A 17863-nucleotide genomic window follows, 5' to 3' on the forward strand; every position below is an offset into this window, starting at 1 on the left:
GAGATCTGGTGACTGCGCTGGCCACTCCATTACAGATAGAATACCAGCTGCCTGCTTCTTCCCTAAATAGTTCTTGCATAATTTGGAGGTGTGCTTTGTGTCATTGTCCTGTTGTAGGATGAAATTGGCTCCAATCAAGCGCTGTCCACAGGGTATGGCATGGCATTGCAAAATGGAGTGATAGCCCTCCTTATTCAAAATCCCTTTTACCTTGTACAAATCTCCCACTTTACCAGCACCAAAGCAACCCCAGACCATCACATTACCTCCACCATGCTTGACAGATGGCGTCAGGCACTCTTCCAGCATCTTTTCAGTTGTTCTGCGTCTCACAAATGTTCTTCTGTGTGGTCCAAGCACCTCAAACTTCGATTCGTCTGTCCATAACACTTTTTTCCAATCTTCCTCTGTCCAATGTCTGTGTGCTTTTGCCCATATTAATCTTTTCCTTGTATTAGCCAGTCTCAGATATGGCTTTTTGTTTGCCACTCTGCCCTGATGGCCAGCATCCCCGAGTCACCTCTTCACTGTAGACGTTGACACTGGCGTTTTGCGGGTACTATTTAATGAAGCTGCCAGTTGAGGACCTGTGAGGCGTCTATTTCTCAAACTAGAGACTCTAATGTACTTGTCTTGTTGCTCAGTTGTGCAGCGGTGCCTCCCACTTCTCTTTCTAATCTGATTAGAGCCTGTGTGTGCTGTCCTCTGAAGGGAGTAGTACACACCGTTGTAGGAAATCTTCAGTTTCTTGGCAATTTCTCGCATGGAATAGCCTTCATTTCTAAGAACAAGAATAGACTGTCGAGTTTCACATGAAAGCTCTCTTTTTCTAGCCATTTTGAGAGTTTAATCGAACCCACAAATGTAATGCTCCAGATTCTCAACTAGCTCAAAGGAAGGTCAGTTTTACAGATCCTCTAAACAGCAAAACTGTTTACAGCGGTGTTAACATAATTGCACAAGGGTTTTCAAGTGTTTTCTAATCATCCATTAGCCTTCTAACACAGTTAGCAAACACAATGTACCATTAGAACACTGGAGTGATGGTTGCTGGAAATGGGCCTCTATACACCTATGTAGATATTGCATTAAAAACCAGACGTTTGCAGCTAGAATAGTCATTTAGCACATTAACAATGTATAGAGTGTATTTCTGATTAATTTAATGTTATCTTCATTGAAAAAAACTGTGCTTTTCTTTCAAAAATAAGGAAATTTCTAAGTGACCCTAAACTTTTGAACAGTAGTGTATATATATATATATATATATATATATATATATATATATATATATATATATATATATATTATAAATATATATTTTTGTGTATAGAAAATTTATTCACCCAACACAGCATAGTTTCACTTCCTCCATGGAAGCATTTTCAAGCAATCAATAAAAACCACACATTGACATATATAGGCAGAGCCATAGCTCAATCAACAAGTGTTCTGAATCGTAGCAATTATACAATGTATGAAAAAATACGATATTTTATAGCAGTGTAACAAAACATACAGTGCAAAAGTGCATGAGTCAATCACTGAGATTTAAATATAAAGAGTCACAATTCTGACAAGTGAAATATATGTGTACATTGTAGTGAAACATATTAATCAGCAATCACAGTTCAATACACAGAAGCTGGCACTCACCAATCTGGATGAACAAGGAAAATCTGTCCACGAGATGTGAATATCAAAAAAAAAATTCCGCGCCATCGTCGCCGTACTACGCATGCCCCAGCAATCGCCGTCTATTGGCTAATGCTCACACGTGTGTCTCAAGATGCTGTGACGTTGCACAAGGGCGCAGCCGCTGACCCGACTCTGTCATCGTTGAGGGACAGAAGTCTCGGGTAGACGCATTGCGGTGCAGAGCTTTAAGCCACGCAATATTGGAAATTGGCAAATTTGCCAGTAATGTAAAAATATAAACAGATTATGATAGCAGCTATAGCTGAAAGACCCAGCATAGAGTCATACATATCATACTAATATTTAATAGCGTAATATATACGAAAGAGGTTAATGGATATCGGTGGTAAGTTTAAAAGCACTTTTACTTCATTCCGTCCCCATAGACGAAATGTTAAATACTTTTGTGTCAAAAAAGACAAAAGTATAATAGGTATGATACCTTTATTGGCTAACCATAAAAGTTCTATATGCAAGCTTTCAGAGCACAGAGGCCCCTTCTTCAGGCGGTTTACAAAAAAATCCCCATAGACAAAAGTTCCCCCGTATGAATATTCCAGGAGACTTATGTCTCACGAAGAGCCTTGCCACCGATATCTTATTTTTTCATACATTGTATAATTGCTACGATTCATAACACTTGTTAATTGAGCTATGGCTCTGCCTATATATGTCAATGTGTGGTTTTTATTGATTGCTTGAAAATGCTTCCATGGAGGAAGTGAAACGTTGCTGTGTTGGGTGAATAAATTCACATTTTTTTGCTGAGTGCTGCTTCTAGACTCTATGTTTATATATATATAAATATATCTCTTATACTGCCAGTCTATAATATAATACGGAGATTATGGGAGATTTATATACGTATATATGTTCAGTGCTGATATAATTGGGCTAATATATATATATATTTATATTTATTTTGGTTGTATGTTAATAACGAGTCTGTCTGTCCCTACTTGTATTATGTTTTAGCGTATGGTTTTTGTATTAACCCCTTAAGGACGCAGCCTAGTTTGGGCCTTAAGGCTCAGAGCCCATTTTTCAAATCTGACATATTTCACTTTATGTGGTAATAACGTCGGAATGCTTAAACCTATCCAAGCGATTAAGAGATTGTTTTCTCGAGACACTTTGGGCTTCATGTTCGTGGTAAAATTTGGTCGATATATTCAGTCTTTATTTGAGAAAAATTGCAAAATTTAGAGAAAATTTAGAAAAAATAGCATTTTTCAGAATTTAAATGCATCTGCTTGAAAAACAGACAGTTATACCACCCAAAATAGTTACTAGTTCACATTTCCCATATGTCTACTTTAGATTGGCATCGTTTTTTGAACATTATTTTATTTTTCTTGGACGTTACAAGGCTTAGAACATAAACAGCAATTTCTCATATTTTTAAGAAAATTTCAAAAGCCTTTTTTTTAAGGTTCCTCTTCAGTTCTGAAGAGGCTTTGAGGGGCCTATGTATTAGAAACCCCCATAAAGCACCCCATTTTAAAAACTAGACTCCACAAAGTATTCAAAACAGCATTTAGAAAGTTTTTAACCCTTCAGGCATTTCACAGGAATTAAAGCAAAGTGGAGGTGAAATTTGCAAATTTCATTTTTCTTTCTGAATTTCAATTTTATTCTATTTTTTTTTCTGTAACAAAGAAGGTTTTACCAGAGAAACACAACTAAATATGTATTGTCCAGATTCTTCAGTTTTTAGAAATGTCCCACATGTGGCTCTAGTGCGCTCGTGGACTAAAACACAAGCCCCAGAAGCAAAGAAGCACCTAGTGCATTTTGGTGCTTCTTTTTTATTAGCATATATTTTAGGCAGCATGCCAGGTTTGGAGAGGTGTTGAGGTGCCAAAACAGTAGGAATCCCCAAAAACTGACCCCATTTTGGAAACTGCACCCCTCAAGGAATTAATTTATGGTTATTGTTACCATTTTGACCCCGTAGTTTTTTCACAGCGCGTATTTGAATTGGGCTGTGAAATTAAAAGAATGACAATTTTTCCAATAAGATGTCATTTTTGATCAGAATTTCTTATTTTCACAGGGAACAAAATGCCCAATTTTGTTGCCCAATTTGTCCTGAGTGCGGTAATACCCCATTTGTGGTGATAAACTGCTGTTTGGGCCCATGGGAGGCCTCAGAAGGAAAGGAGCGCTATGTGTTCTTAGGAGTCCAGATTTTGCTGGATTGGTTTTCGGGTGTCATGTCGCATTTGCAGAGCCTCAGAAGTATCAAAGCAATGGAAACCCACCAAAAGTGACCCCATTTTGGAAACTACACCCCTCAAGGAATTCATTTATGGGTGTTGTGACCATTTAGACTCCACAGTTTTTTCACAGAATTTATTTGAATTGGGCTGTGAATTCAAAAAAATTTAATTTTTTCCAATAAGAGGTAGTTTTGGCTCAAAATTTCTTATTTTCACAAGGAATAAAATACCGCAATTTGTTGCCCAATTTGTCCTGAGTGTGGTGATAAACTGCCGTTTGGGCCCATGGGAGGGCTCATAAGGAAAGGACCACCATGTGGCCTACTGGGAATTTTCTGGTGCTAAGTCGTGTGTGCAGAAGCCCCTGAGGTATCAGTACAGTTGAAACCCCCGAGAAGTGACCCCGTTTTAAAAACGACACCCCTTAAGGAATTCATCTAGAGGTGTAGTGAGCATTTTGACCCCACAGGTATTGTGTAAAAGATAATGCGCAGCAGATGGTGCAGAGTGAGATTTGCAATTTTCTATATATATGCCATGTCAGTGTCCGATATATTGTGCCCAGCATGTGCCACCGGAGACATACACCCCATAAACTGTAATGTGGGCCCTCCCGGGTACGGCAATACCCTACATGTGGCTGTTATTAGCTGCCTGGGCACACGGCAGGGCTCAGAAGGAAAGGACCACCATTTGGCCTACTGGAGCTTTTCTGGTGCTAAGTCTTGTACGCAGAAGCCCCTAAGGTACCAGTACAGTTGAAACCCCCAAGAAGTGACCCTGTTTTAAAATCTACACCCCTTAAGGCATTCATCTAGAGGTGTAGTGAGCATTTTGACCCCACAGGTATTGTGTAAAAGATAATGTGCAGCAGTTGGTGCAGAGTGAAATTTGCAATTTTCTATACATATATGCCAATTCAGTGTCCGATATATTGTGCCCAGCATGCGCCACCGGAGATATACACCTCATAAACTGTAATGTTGGCTCTCCCGGGTACGCCAATACCCTACATGTGGCTGTTATCAGCTGCCTGGGCACACAGCAGGGCTCAGAGGGGAAAGATGAGGAGGGGTAAGCTGTGCGAAGTGGATCAGAGCGAGTAAAACTGGGGTAAATTAAAAATAAAGGGATGGATGATAAATTTTAAAACACTCTTTCATACAGAGCTCTGGTTTTTCGGGACACGCGTCACATTGATATATTGTGTCCTTCCTTATCCCCCTCTTATAGCAGACTCTGCACCTCTTTTGACTTTTTCCCTTCTTGCCAGTTTGGGGAACTTCTCCTAAAAAGTGTTGCCCTGGTACGATGCCTGTGGCCCCGCTTCCAAAAGTACTGTAAGGCTTCAGGACTTGATCTGACAAGTCCACCCCTCCCATGTACCTATTGTAGTCCAGGATGCAGTCTAGTTTGGGTGTCCCTGAACTGGTACCTCGTACAGGTACATGGGTACTGGTGTGGCATCTCCCTGGTCTTGTACTTGACACACAATATGTTGCTGCTAGATTGTGCCCTGCTCTCACCCCTTCTGAGTGTTTGCCCAAGCAGAGTCTTAGGGAGGCCTCTCAGGTTTCTTCTAGCAGTGCCGCATGCTGCAGGACTTCTGGAAGCGAGGCAGTTGAAGAGTGGGACGCTGGTATAAAAATTATCCAGGTAGAGGTGGTAACCCTGGTCCAGCAGTGGGTGCACCAAATCCCACACAATTTTTGTATTAACTCCCAGTAAGGGGGGGGCATTCTGGGGGCTGAGTACTGGTGTCCTTCCCTTTATATATCCTAAATCTGTAGGTATACCCTGATGCACTCTCGCACAGCTTATACATCTTCACGCCATACCTTGCCCTCTTACCCGGAAGGTACTCGCGGAATTGAAGCCTCCCTTTCAAATGTACCAGGGATTCATCTATAGAAATACACTTCTCGGGGGTGAATACTTGGGAAAAGCGGGCACTGAAATGGTCTAATAGGGGTCTCCGTTTATACAAACGGTCAAAACTGGGGTCATCTCGGGGTGGGCACGGCTCATTATCAGTATAATGTAAGAAGCGAAGTATTGCCTCATTTTTATTTTATTTTTTAGTTTCCAGCTCAGTTCTGAAGTTGCTTTGAGGGGCCCATATATTAGACACCCTTATCAAACACCCCATTTCAGAAACTAGACCCCTCAAAGTATTCACAACAGCATTTAAAAAGTTTATTAACCCTTTAGGTGTTTCACAGGAATTTAGAGCAATGTAGAGGTGACATTTAATTAATTTAATTTAATTTATTAGGCAACATGTCCGGTTTGAAGAGGTCTTGTGGTGCTAAAACAGTGGAAACCCCCCAAAAGTGACCCCTTTTTGGAAACTAGAGACCTTGAGGAATCCATTGTAGTTTTCTTGGGGTGCATGCGACTTTTTGATCAGTTTTTATTCTAATTTTAGGTGGCGTGGTGACTAAAAAAACATCAATTTTACTATTGTTTTTTATTCAAATTTTTTTACAGCGTTCACCGTGCGCTATAAATGACATATTCACTTTATTCTGCGGGGCGATACGATTACGGCGATACCAGATGTTTATAGTTTTATTTTATGTCTTATGGCGTTTGCACAATAAAATACATTTTGTAAAATATAATTTATTTATTGTGTTACTTTATTCTAAGAGCTATAACTGTTTTATTTTTTCATCAGGAAAGTCGTGCGAGGACTTATTTTTTGCGTAACGAACTGTAGTTTCGATCAGTACCATTTTTAGGTACATGCGACTTTTTGATCTCTTTTTATTCCATTTTTTGGGAGGTGAAGTGACCAAACAATTGTGATTGTGGTACGGTTTATTATTATTTTCTCTTACGGCGTTCACCGCGCGGGATAAATAATGACATCGTTTTGTAGTTCAGGACGTTACGGACGCGGCGATACCAATTATGTATAGTTTATTTGTTTATTTATATATTTTTATTAATAATAAAGAACTGATAAGGGAAAAAGGGGAACTTTTACTTTTATTACTTTTAAATCTTTTATTTTCTTATTTTTACACAACTTTTTTTTACTTTTTCACACTTTTTTTTACTTTGTCCCACTAGGGGACATGAGGGCAGGAGGCTCTGATCGCTATTCTAATACACTGCACTACATACGTAGGGCAGTGTATTAGAGCTGTCAGCTGTTCGCTGACAGCAAGCATAGTGGGTCCTGATTTTGTCGGGACACACTAGGCTTCCGTCGATGGCATAGCCAGAGTCCATTGTTAGGATTCTGGTTTCCATAGTAGCCATCACGGCCCGCTATCGTGTAGCAGGCCGGCGATGGCAGCTTAACCCCTAAGAAGCCGCGATCGCTATTGAACGCGGCTTCTAAGGGGTTAATCGGCGGGGACCACCGCGATCGGTCCCTGCACACTAAGCTGTGATAGCGTGCTGTCAGAAACAGCAGTTATCACAGCTCAAGCACGCGCTGGGATTAAATGGCGCCGTGTTTACTCAGGTCAGTACTATTACTGACCTGAGCGCGAACGATGTACTTAGCGCGACGTAATAGTACTGACCTGAGCGTGAAGGGGTTAATGTAGAATGTAATTTTACTGTATATTATTGTATATCTGTATGAAGTTTCTATATTATGTATAATTTATTTGTATACATGGTGTGTTTCATTTTTTATAGGATGAATTACATATATTGGGTGTTCTGATATTATGTATTTAATTATTTAATACATATATTTTTATATTATATGAACTGTAATATTGTTCTAATCTCACTATATATTTGCACATGTATTTTTATGAGAATTTTATGTTTTGTGTATAATAACATATTCACTTTATCAATGCATCCGGGATGCTAATCTTGATCGGAACCCGTAATTCCTGTGGGTAGGTTGGCTCTCTGATCAGGATTATCATCCACAAACCCATTGACTTACACTTGTGCACTTTATATTTATTATAATGATTGTGGGTCTGTCCTGGTTTTTGATGATCCTCCTATTATTTTTGGTTTTTATATATACACGTTGTTATGTTTAATATTGGTATATTTACGGTAATTATTCATATTTTATGGAACAATAGGTGATGTAGTGTTTAATGATGGTTTTAGTCATGTATATAAAAATTTGGATATATTATTTAGTTATTGAAGTATTTATACAGTCATGAATTGGATATTTATTTATTCCTTTATTTATGTATTTTTCTAGAGCCCTTTTTAGCATCCCTATATTATGGGTAGAGATAGGTATGATGATATATATCAAGTATTTCTGTGTCCATGTATATGGGCTTTTGGCAAATCGATATCACAGTTGACACTTTCCCTCTATTGATATGCTTCTTGTTCTACTCACTGGGTACTTGATGGGAGCGTGTGCGGGTCGCGTGATCTCTTATGCGCCGGACCGGAAGTTGTCAATAGGTTTGAGAACGAGTCCTGGTTTCCGGGTACAACTTCCGGCCATGACGCGGATGGTCTGACGCATGGAGATGGGTGTTATCTGTCATGCGCCGATTAACATCAACTCATTTGAGCCTGTACTTATAGAGGGGAAACAACTAGCATATTCTCTCATGACGAAGGAAGCGAAACGCGCGTCGAGGTGGTCCTCGGATTGGGTAGCTTTCTTCATGTCCACCCCAGGTAAATAAATAGCCAATTCAGATACTGACGTGGCTCTATATATCCACAAATGTGAAATATTCATGCCATAGGTAGTTGATCATTCTAGACTTCTGATCTTCAGGCAATACCTTATGGCTTCACACATTGTAACATTTCATGGCTATTATTATGGGATATGTCGGACATTCCAATCCGGGGTGTTTTTAATTTTCTGTGTTTTAAATGTATGTATTTTGGGGGTAATTTTACCCTTATGGGATAATAAAGATATTTATATTTGTCATTTCGTTGTCTATCGACGTTATTTGTATATCAGGTATATTTTTGGTATTCTGATTAATTGATAGCTATACCTGATGGTATAATGCATGCTTAAGATACATTTTTTGTTGAATAATTCCACATCCTGACCGAGATCTTTTGAATAAAGAAACTGTGTTGCAAGTCCGGTGAGTGCCTCGATAATTCCTATACGTTTATGACTATACAATATGTTTTGTACTAGATAATATTGATTACCTTTTCGATCTATAAAACTGTGCAAATGTATAATATGCTGTTTGAATATGTGGTTATAGATCAATAAATTTGAATGATCAGTTTTTGAATTTATATAAAATATTAACCCCTTAGTGACCAGCCAATTTTAGGCCCTAATGACCAAGCTATTTTATTTGTTTTTCTATAGTCGCATTCAAAGAGCTATAACTTTTATATTTTTTTGTCTACATAGCTGTTTGAGGACTTGTTTTTTGCGGGATTAGTTGTACTTTTTAATAGCACCATTTTTGAGTACATATAATTTTTTTATTAACTTTTATTAACTTTTTTTGGGGGGATTATAAAAAAAATATGAAATTCTGCCATTGTTCTATGCGTTTATAAAATGACGCCGTTCCCTATGCGGCGTAAATAACATGTTACCTTTATTCTATTGGTTGGTACGATTACGGCAATACCACATATGTAGAGGTTTTTTATGTTTTACGACTTTTGCACAATAAAAACACTTTTGAACTAAAATTATTTGTTTTTGCATCGTTGCTTTTCAAGAGCCGTAACTTTTTTATTTTTCCATCAATGTAGTGATTTGTTGGGCTTGTTTTCTGCGGGACGAGACGTAGTTTTGATTGGTACTGTTTTGGGGTGCATGGGAATTATTGATTCATTTTTATTATGACTTTTTTGGGGGGCAATGGAAAAAAAATTCAATTTCGCCATTGTTTTTTGCGTTTTTTATTTTTACGGTGTTCACCTTGTGGTGAATTACATATTAACTTTATTAATGGAGTCATTACGGTCGCGGCGATACCATATATGTGTACTTTTATTTATTTTTTACACTTTTACTAAATAAAACCACTTTTTATGGAAAAAAATGGTTTTATTTATTTTTTTACTGTAACTTTTATTATTAATCTTTATTTCACATTTATTATTTATTTCACTAGTCCCACTAGGGGACTTTACTGTGCGATCTTCAGATCGCTGATATAATGCTCTGGTATACTTCGTATACCAGAGCATTATTGCCTGTCAGTGTAAATCTGACAGGCAATCTGTTAGGACGTGCCTCCGGCACGTCCTAACAGGCATATGTCCAGGGCAGACCTGGGGGCTTTTATCAAGCCCCCGGCTGCCATGACACCCCATCGGAGACCCGCGATTGCATTCGCGGGCCGCCGATGGGTGACAGAGGGAGCTCACTCCCTCTGTAAACAAAGTTAAATGCCGCGGTCGCTATTGACGGCGGCATTTAACGGGTTAAACGGCCGCGATCGAAGTAAACTTCGATCGCGGGCGTTGGAGCAGGAGCTCAGCTGTCATCAGACAGCTGAGCCCCGGCTCCAGCCTTCACGGGAGACCCGTGCAGGACTTAGACTAGGCGAACGTGAAAAGGCGTCACCCTAGCCTAAGGCCCCTTAGTGACGAACGTAAAAAGGCGTATTGGTGGTCACTAAGGGGTTAAGACATTAAATTGTATTTATTTCTATTGCTATGATATTTTGGCAGACTGTTTGAAAAAGGTCTATAATTGACCAAAATGACACATACTTGCATATGTTGTATGTGCATTGCTATACAAAATAAAAAGATTCGTTTTTAAAGTTGAAATACCATCTGAGTGCCGGGTCTTACTAAATTTGTATTACATAGTGGAGCCGTACCTGAGCACCTTCTATCTGAGTGCCTTGATTGCTATTGAAATGATACAACCTTTCCAATAGTTATGCCTTTAAAGAGGCTCTGTCACCAGATTTTGCAACCCCTATCTGCTATTGCAGCAGATAGGCGCTGCAATGTAGATTACAGTAACGTTTTTATTTTTAAAAAACGAGCATTTTTGGCCAAGTTATGACCATTTTTGTAGTTATGCAAATGAGGCTTGCAAAAGTCCAAGTGGGTGTGTTTAAAAGTAAAAGTCCAAGTGGGCGTGTATTATGTGCGTACATCCGGGCGTTTTTAATACTTTTACTAGCTGGGCGCTCTGAAGAGAAGTATCATCCACTTCTCTTCAGAACGCCCAGCTTCTGGCAGTGCAGATCTGTGACGTCACTCACAGGTCCTGCATCGTGTCGGCCACATCGGCACCAGAGGCTTCAGTTGATTCTGCAGCAGCATCGGCGTTAGCAGGTAAGTCGATGTAGCTACTTACCTGCAAACGCTGATGCTGCTGCAGAATCAACTGTAGCCTCTGGTGCCGATGTGGCCGACACGATGCAGGACCTGTGAGTGACGTCACAGATCTGCACTGCCAGAAGCTGGGCGTTCTGAAGAGAAGTGGATGATACTTCTCTTCAGAGCGCCCAGCTAGTAAAAGTATTAAAATCGCCCCGATGTACGCACATAATACACGCCCACTTGGACTTTTACTTTTAAACACACCCACTTGGACTTTTGCAAGCCTCATTTGCATAACTACAAAAATGGTCATAACTTGGCCAAAAATGCTCGTTTTTTAAAAATAAAAACGTTACTGTAATCTACATTGCAGCGCCTATCTGCTGCAATAGCAGATAGGGGTTGCAAAATCTGGTGACAGAGCCTCTTTAATGCAGAGGTGTAGCTAGGTACTCCAGCACCCGGGGCAAAGATTCAGTTTGGCGCACCCCCCAACCTCTTTCCCGACATATCCTTCACCCTCGCCATGTTTGTTTTCTCTACCAATCGACGTGTCATTTCTTTTCCACATTTCTTTTTATGTAACATGAGCATAAAAACATTTGTACATTATACAAGCAATATAGTTCTATACACAACACCAGAATAGTGCTCCGTACATAAATACAGCCACAGAACCAAGCTCATTACATATATACAGCACCAGCACAAATACAGCTCAATTTAGTGCAACCCCTGCCGTATAGGTTTGCACTAAATTGTTTCCAACTCCCAGCATGGCCCGAACAATGGTAAGGATATGCTGGGAGTCACAAAAAAAAAATCATATCATAATTATACCACACATCATTTCGCTGCAGATCATACAGTGACTACAGTACTGAATAGAGATAGAATAAAACTTTACATTAAGTGACTCACCAGTGACGTCTCAGATTACATCTTTTTCTCCATCTGGTCCAGACCTCTATGATGACTTCTCCCGGTCACAGCCCATTTCTGCAGTTTGCCGCTCAGATGTCTTCAGCTTCTCACTTTTCCAACATTTCTACACCTATAAACAAAGATAAAGTTCTCATTATACCACACACTAGGTCCCTAAATATAATTGCGCCATACACTGCACCTCTAATTATAATAGCACCATAGACCATGTCCCACAAACACACTGTGCCCCCTGTAGATAGCCTGCCATAGAACCCCCTGTAGATAGTGCCCCCTGTAGATAGTGCCCCCATATAACCCACCCCTGTATATAGTGTCCCACATATTGCTCCCCCTATAGTGCTAGCCCCCCTGTAGATATAGCCTACCCCTGTATATTGTGCTCCACAGATAGCCCACCCCTGTATATAGCCCCCCTGTAGATATAGCCCACACTTGTATATAGTGCTCCACATATAGCCCCCCTGTAGATTGAGCCCCCGTAGAAAAAGCCCGCCCGTAGATAAAGCCCCTCCTGTGGATAAAGCCCCCCAGTAGATAAAGCCCCCCCCCCCTCTTGGATAAAGTCACCCCTGTAGATAATGCCACACACTTTTTTATTATGATAAAATAACAAACTATTCAAACTCACCTTAATCCCGTTCCCACGCTGTTCCGCAGCAATGAGCACTGGAGACCTGCTCTCTTCTGCGCAGGTCTCCTGGGGTTTAACTGGGAATGACTTTCCCTGTCAATCAGCGCCTTTCAACGACGCAAGCGGCGCAAAGTATCACGCCGCTTCACTCGTAGAAAGGCGCTGAATGGCCAGCCATGGAACCTACCCGGCCATTCATTGCTTCTAATTGTACCTGTGTCCTATAGACGCAGGTACAATTATAGTGCTGGAGGGGGTGGCGCTAGCCCCCCTCTAAGTTGTGCCCAGGGCACATGCCCCGCCTGCTCCCCCTAGCTATGCCCCTGCTTTAATATCAGGGTTATCTCAGATGGAAGACAGTAGGTGTTCCATAACTAAGATGTACAGGGAGAGGGGAAGGAACAACCCTGTCTCATAATGTTGGCAATGGAGAATAGTATTGATGAGGGGGCACTAATCTTTAACTGGCTGAGGGCCATTACTTTCGCAATAAAGGCATCCCTGATGGCTAGTTTTTTAAGGGAATAATAAATGGCAGGACATATGAAATGGTCGATTTATTTTTTAGCCTCTATTAAGAGAATCATCAACGGGATTCTGTTAGATTATGCGTATTGAATAATGTCTAGGGTTGTTATTGTCGTGAGCCTACGCTCCCCGAACAAACCCCACATTGGTCAAGGTGAATATCATCAGAGAGAAGAGGTTGTTGCTTATTAGCTAGAAATTTGGCAAAAAAATGTTAGGTCAAGTTTCAATAAATAAATTGGCCTGTAACTCGAGCAAAGCGAGTGTCCCGGTTAAGGGAAGACTGCGACATGTGCCTCCATTGTTTGCTGAAGGAAATGATTGACATCGGAGATGGTAGTAAACAACTATAGCAAAATGGGGGTGAGGGGGGTTAGAAACATTTTATAAAGTTTGGCAGCAAAGCCATCCGGTCCCATGCTTTCACCTCCGGGGAAAGACTGGATTTCAAGCTTCTGTTTGCTGCCTTAAAGAGGTTCCTTTAGGAAGGTGTTAGAGCTGTAAGGGTCATTGCCGGACCGCGATGACTCTGTTCCTTGCGGTGCAGGGAGGGTGATTAGAAGTGGTTTGGGGGCCGTCTAGGTTGTATAGGCATGTATAGTAGTTATGGAATTCAGCCGTGATATCATAACTAGTATGCAGTAGTTGGCCTTCCTGGTTTTTGATGAGTGGCATGGGGTTTTGGTCTCATGAGTCTTAAGTGTTCTAGTTAGCATGCATCCACATTAGATGCCAAACTTGTAAATCTTGATGTGGCAGAGTTAAAGTGAGCAATTGTACCAAATTCCCATCAACCGTTTGGCTTCATTTCGTACCAACAGTCAGTCACAGAGTTTAATTGGAGATAAAGCTTAACTAAACACCAATACAAGCACCCGGTGCTAAATGACCAAACATTTTTGAAAAAATAGTTTTCATTGACATACAATTTTAAAAGATACACATAACAATAGTGTAAAAACAGATTTCTAAAAGAGTCCACACAGATGAAAAGTTACTAGGTGGGCTGCTGGCAATAACATCTATACCTTGATATAATACATTGTAGATAGTCTGCAACGGTAAGCGAGAGATAAATCTATAGACATAAGCTTTGACCACCATAATAGATGGACATTCATGGCAAAATAACCAAAGAGTAAAAGATAAAAAATAGAAAGCAGATAACAAACCATGCAGACAAACAATGAGGTAAGGCGTAGCGATGCGCCAGGAGCTTAGTGGGTTCAAAGCTTATCTGTCTACAAAAAAACATCTAATAGAAAGTTATAAATCTAAAAATATACCTTACGGAACACTAACTAGCACTGCTAAAAAAAAAATACTTTAAAGTTAGCTATCTTTTCCTTGTGCTGGTCAAACCATTATAACTCTTAAAAAAAAAAAGTGTATTAAGCTTAGTGGATTATAGTTCATTTGAATAGAGGCCTGAAATTATCATTGAGGCACATACAGTTAGGTCCAGAATTATTTGGACAGTCACACAAGTTTTGGCAATTTAGCTGTTTAACAAAACAAATTGAATATACAGTTATATAATCAATATGGGCTTGAAGTGCAGATTCTCAGCTTTAATTTGAGGGTGTTCACATCCTAATTTGAGGAAGGGTATAGGAATTACAGTTCTTTAATATGTTGCTGCCTCTTTTTCAAGGGACCAAAGATAATTGGACAATTATCTCAAAAGCTATTTAATGGGCTGCACGGGCTATTCCCTCGTTAATTTATCATCAATTAAGCAGGTAAAAGGTCTTGAGTTGATTCCAGATGTGGCATTTGCATTTGGAAGCTGTTGCTGTGAACCCACAACATGAGGTCAAAGGAGCTCTCAGTGCAAGTGAAATAGACCATCGTTAGGCTGAAAAAAAAATGAAGAAATCCACGAGAGACATAGCACCAATGTTAGGAGTGGCCAAATCAACAGTTTGGTACATTCTTGAAAAAAAAAGTGCGCACTGGTGATCTCGTGAACTCCAAAAGGCCTGGACGTCCACGGAAGAGCACAGTGGTGGATGATCGCAGAATCCTTTCCATGGTGAAGAAAAACCCCTTCACATCTACCCAAGTGAAGAACACACTCCTGGAAGTTGGTGTATCAGTATCTAAGTCTACCATAAAGAGAAGACTTCATGAAAGCAAATACAAAAGGGTTCACCACAAGGTGCAAACCATTAATCAGCCTCAAAAATAGAAAGGCAAGATTAGACTTTGCCAAACAACATCTAAAGAAGCCAGCCCAGTTCTGGATCAGCATGAAACTAAGATCAACCTGTACCAGAATGATGGGAGGAAGAATGTATGGAGAAGGCTTGGAACGGCTCATGATCCAAAGCACACCACATCCTCTGTAAAACATGGTGGCGGCAGTGCAATGGCATGGGCATGCATGGCTGCCAAAGACACTGGGTCACTAGTGTTTATTGATGATGTGACTGAAGAGATAAGCAGCCGGATGAATTCTGAAGTGTTCAGGGATATACTTTCTACTCAGATTTAACCAAATGCAGCATGGTGGATTGGACGTCGCTTCACAGTACAGATGGACAATGATCCAAAACATACTGCGAAAGCAACACAGGAGTTTTTTAAGGCAAAAAAAGTGGAATATTCTGCAATGGCCATGTCAATCACCAGATCTCAACTTGATCGAGCATGCATTTCACTTGCTTAAGAAAAAACTTAAGGCAGAAAGAACCGCAAACAAGCAACAACAGTAAAGGCCTGGCAAAGCATCACAAAGGAGGAAACACAGCACGTTTGGTGATGTCCATGGGTTCCAGACTTCAGGCAGTCATTGCCTGCAAAGGATTCTCTACAAAGTATTAAAAAAAAACATTTTATTTATGGTAATGTTAATTTGTCCAATTACATTTGAGCCCCTGAAATGAGGAGGCTGCGTAGAAAAATGGTTCAAATTCCTAAACATTTCACAGGATATTTTCGTTCAACCCCTTGAATTAAACCTGAAAGTCTACACTTGAATTGCATCTCAGTTGTTTCATTTAAAATCCAATTTGGTGGCACGCAGAGCCCAAATCATGAAGATTGTGTCACTGTCCAAATAATTCTGGACCTACCTGTAGTTGTATAGTATTATAATGTACTGCTATTTTCATTTATTGCCTTTTAGCTGTCAAAACATGAAGAGGTCTGTTATCTGAAATCACCACCACCTATAAGCCAAAATGGCACAGAAAATATATGTGCCATTTTGCTAATAGGCTCGATCAAAGAATATACTGGACTCAATGTTATGAGTTCAGTGTATTCTTGAGGTGAATGCTCCCCCTGCCTCATTCAAAGAGATTAATGGGCTGCTGTGTGTGCAGATACACAGCAGCCAGCCAGCCATCACTGCCAACAGGAGCAGAGGGTGGCAAGAAGTAGCAGAGGGAGTAATCACGAATTTCCTCATAATTACACCGGACTCGTAACTATGAGTCCAGTATATTCCTTGATTGCTCCGATTATCCAAGTGCCACAATATTTTATTGAACAAGAATGAACCTGTCCCTGTAGGACAGAAGAAATGCTGTACAGCGTGAAACAGGCTGTAACCTCAAAGCTCTCTGCATTGTCCTCCCTTAAAAGCTTCCTTGTGCCAAAATAAAGCAGACTTTTATGTCATTCTGCGTGAGTGACGCTTTTTTTCAAATCTCTCCTTCTGATGTCCCTGTAATATGTTGTCCTTACCTAACGCCAGCATATCAAGCTGAAAGGTCCACTTTAGTCACTGCTTCTCTGGTATGTCAGAAAAAAAAGTCTTTATTGCTATCCATTGGAAACCAAAGTGAAAAATGTCCTCAACTGTTCTCATCAAGCCATATAATACTGTAGTCTTCAGCCTTTATACTATTCAATATCTACTGTCTAGTCTTATCTGACTTCATCCTCAAAAAGATGTTATCATAGGGTAGAACTGTGGAGGGAAGAACTGTAGTAGGAAACTTGTACAGTAATTTGCACATATCTCAAGAAATGGCAGCACAACATTTTATTTAGAGTTTCAGTCTTGATACCAATTAGTAGCCATAATATCAAGCACAGAATCTGTCATTTGCCCCTACTCTATATTATCTACTGCATATTTATTGTATATTATTCATCTTTTTTGCAGCAAATAGGTTGGACTCTACTGCTTGGAACCTTACAAATAAAGTCCTACATACCCTGTTATGGCAAATTGCAGCAAGTCCTATCGATATTTTTCATCTACCTCTGGTCCAACCATAGGTAACTAAAGCTTTCTTCCCACTGGTTAAACTTGAATGACATATGTCCATCCAGATCAACCATGTATAAAAAAAAAAATTCAACCAAGTGATGGAATTTTTTAAATTCATCTTACTTTATCCAACTTTTTTTATAACATGCCATACTTTTTAAGACATGTAGTTATCTATATTTTAAAATTATTTAGTTTGTTAAAGATTTTAAACACGTTGACAAAATAGTTTGTCAAAATTAAGCTCTGAAAGATAATCTATTAGTAAATCAAAACCAAAAAACTTTGCCAATTAAATGTATGGTGTCAACATAATATATAATTATCATTAATGTATCATGGGCAAACATTGCACTTGTTTTCCAAGCAAAACTA

This window comes from Rhinoderma darwinii, chromosome 3 (assembly GCF_050947455.1).
Source record: "Rhinoderma darwinii isolate aRhiDar2 chromosome 3, aRhiDar2.hap1, whole genome shotgun sequence".
NCBI classification, from domain to species: domain Eukaryota; kingdom Metazoa; phylum Chordata; class Amphibia; order Anura; family Rhinodermatidae; genus Rhinoderma; species Rhinoderma darwinii.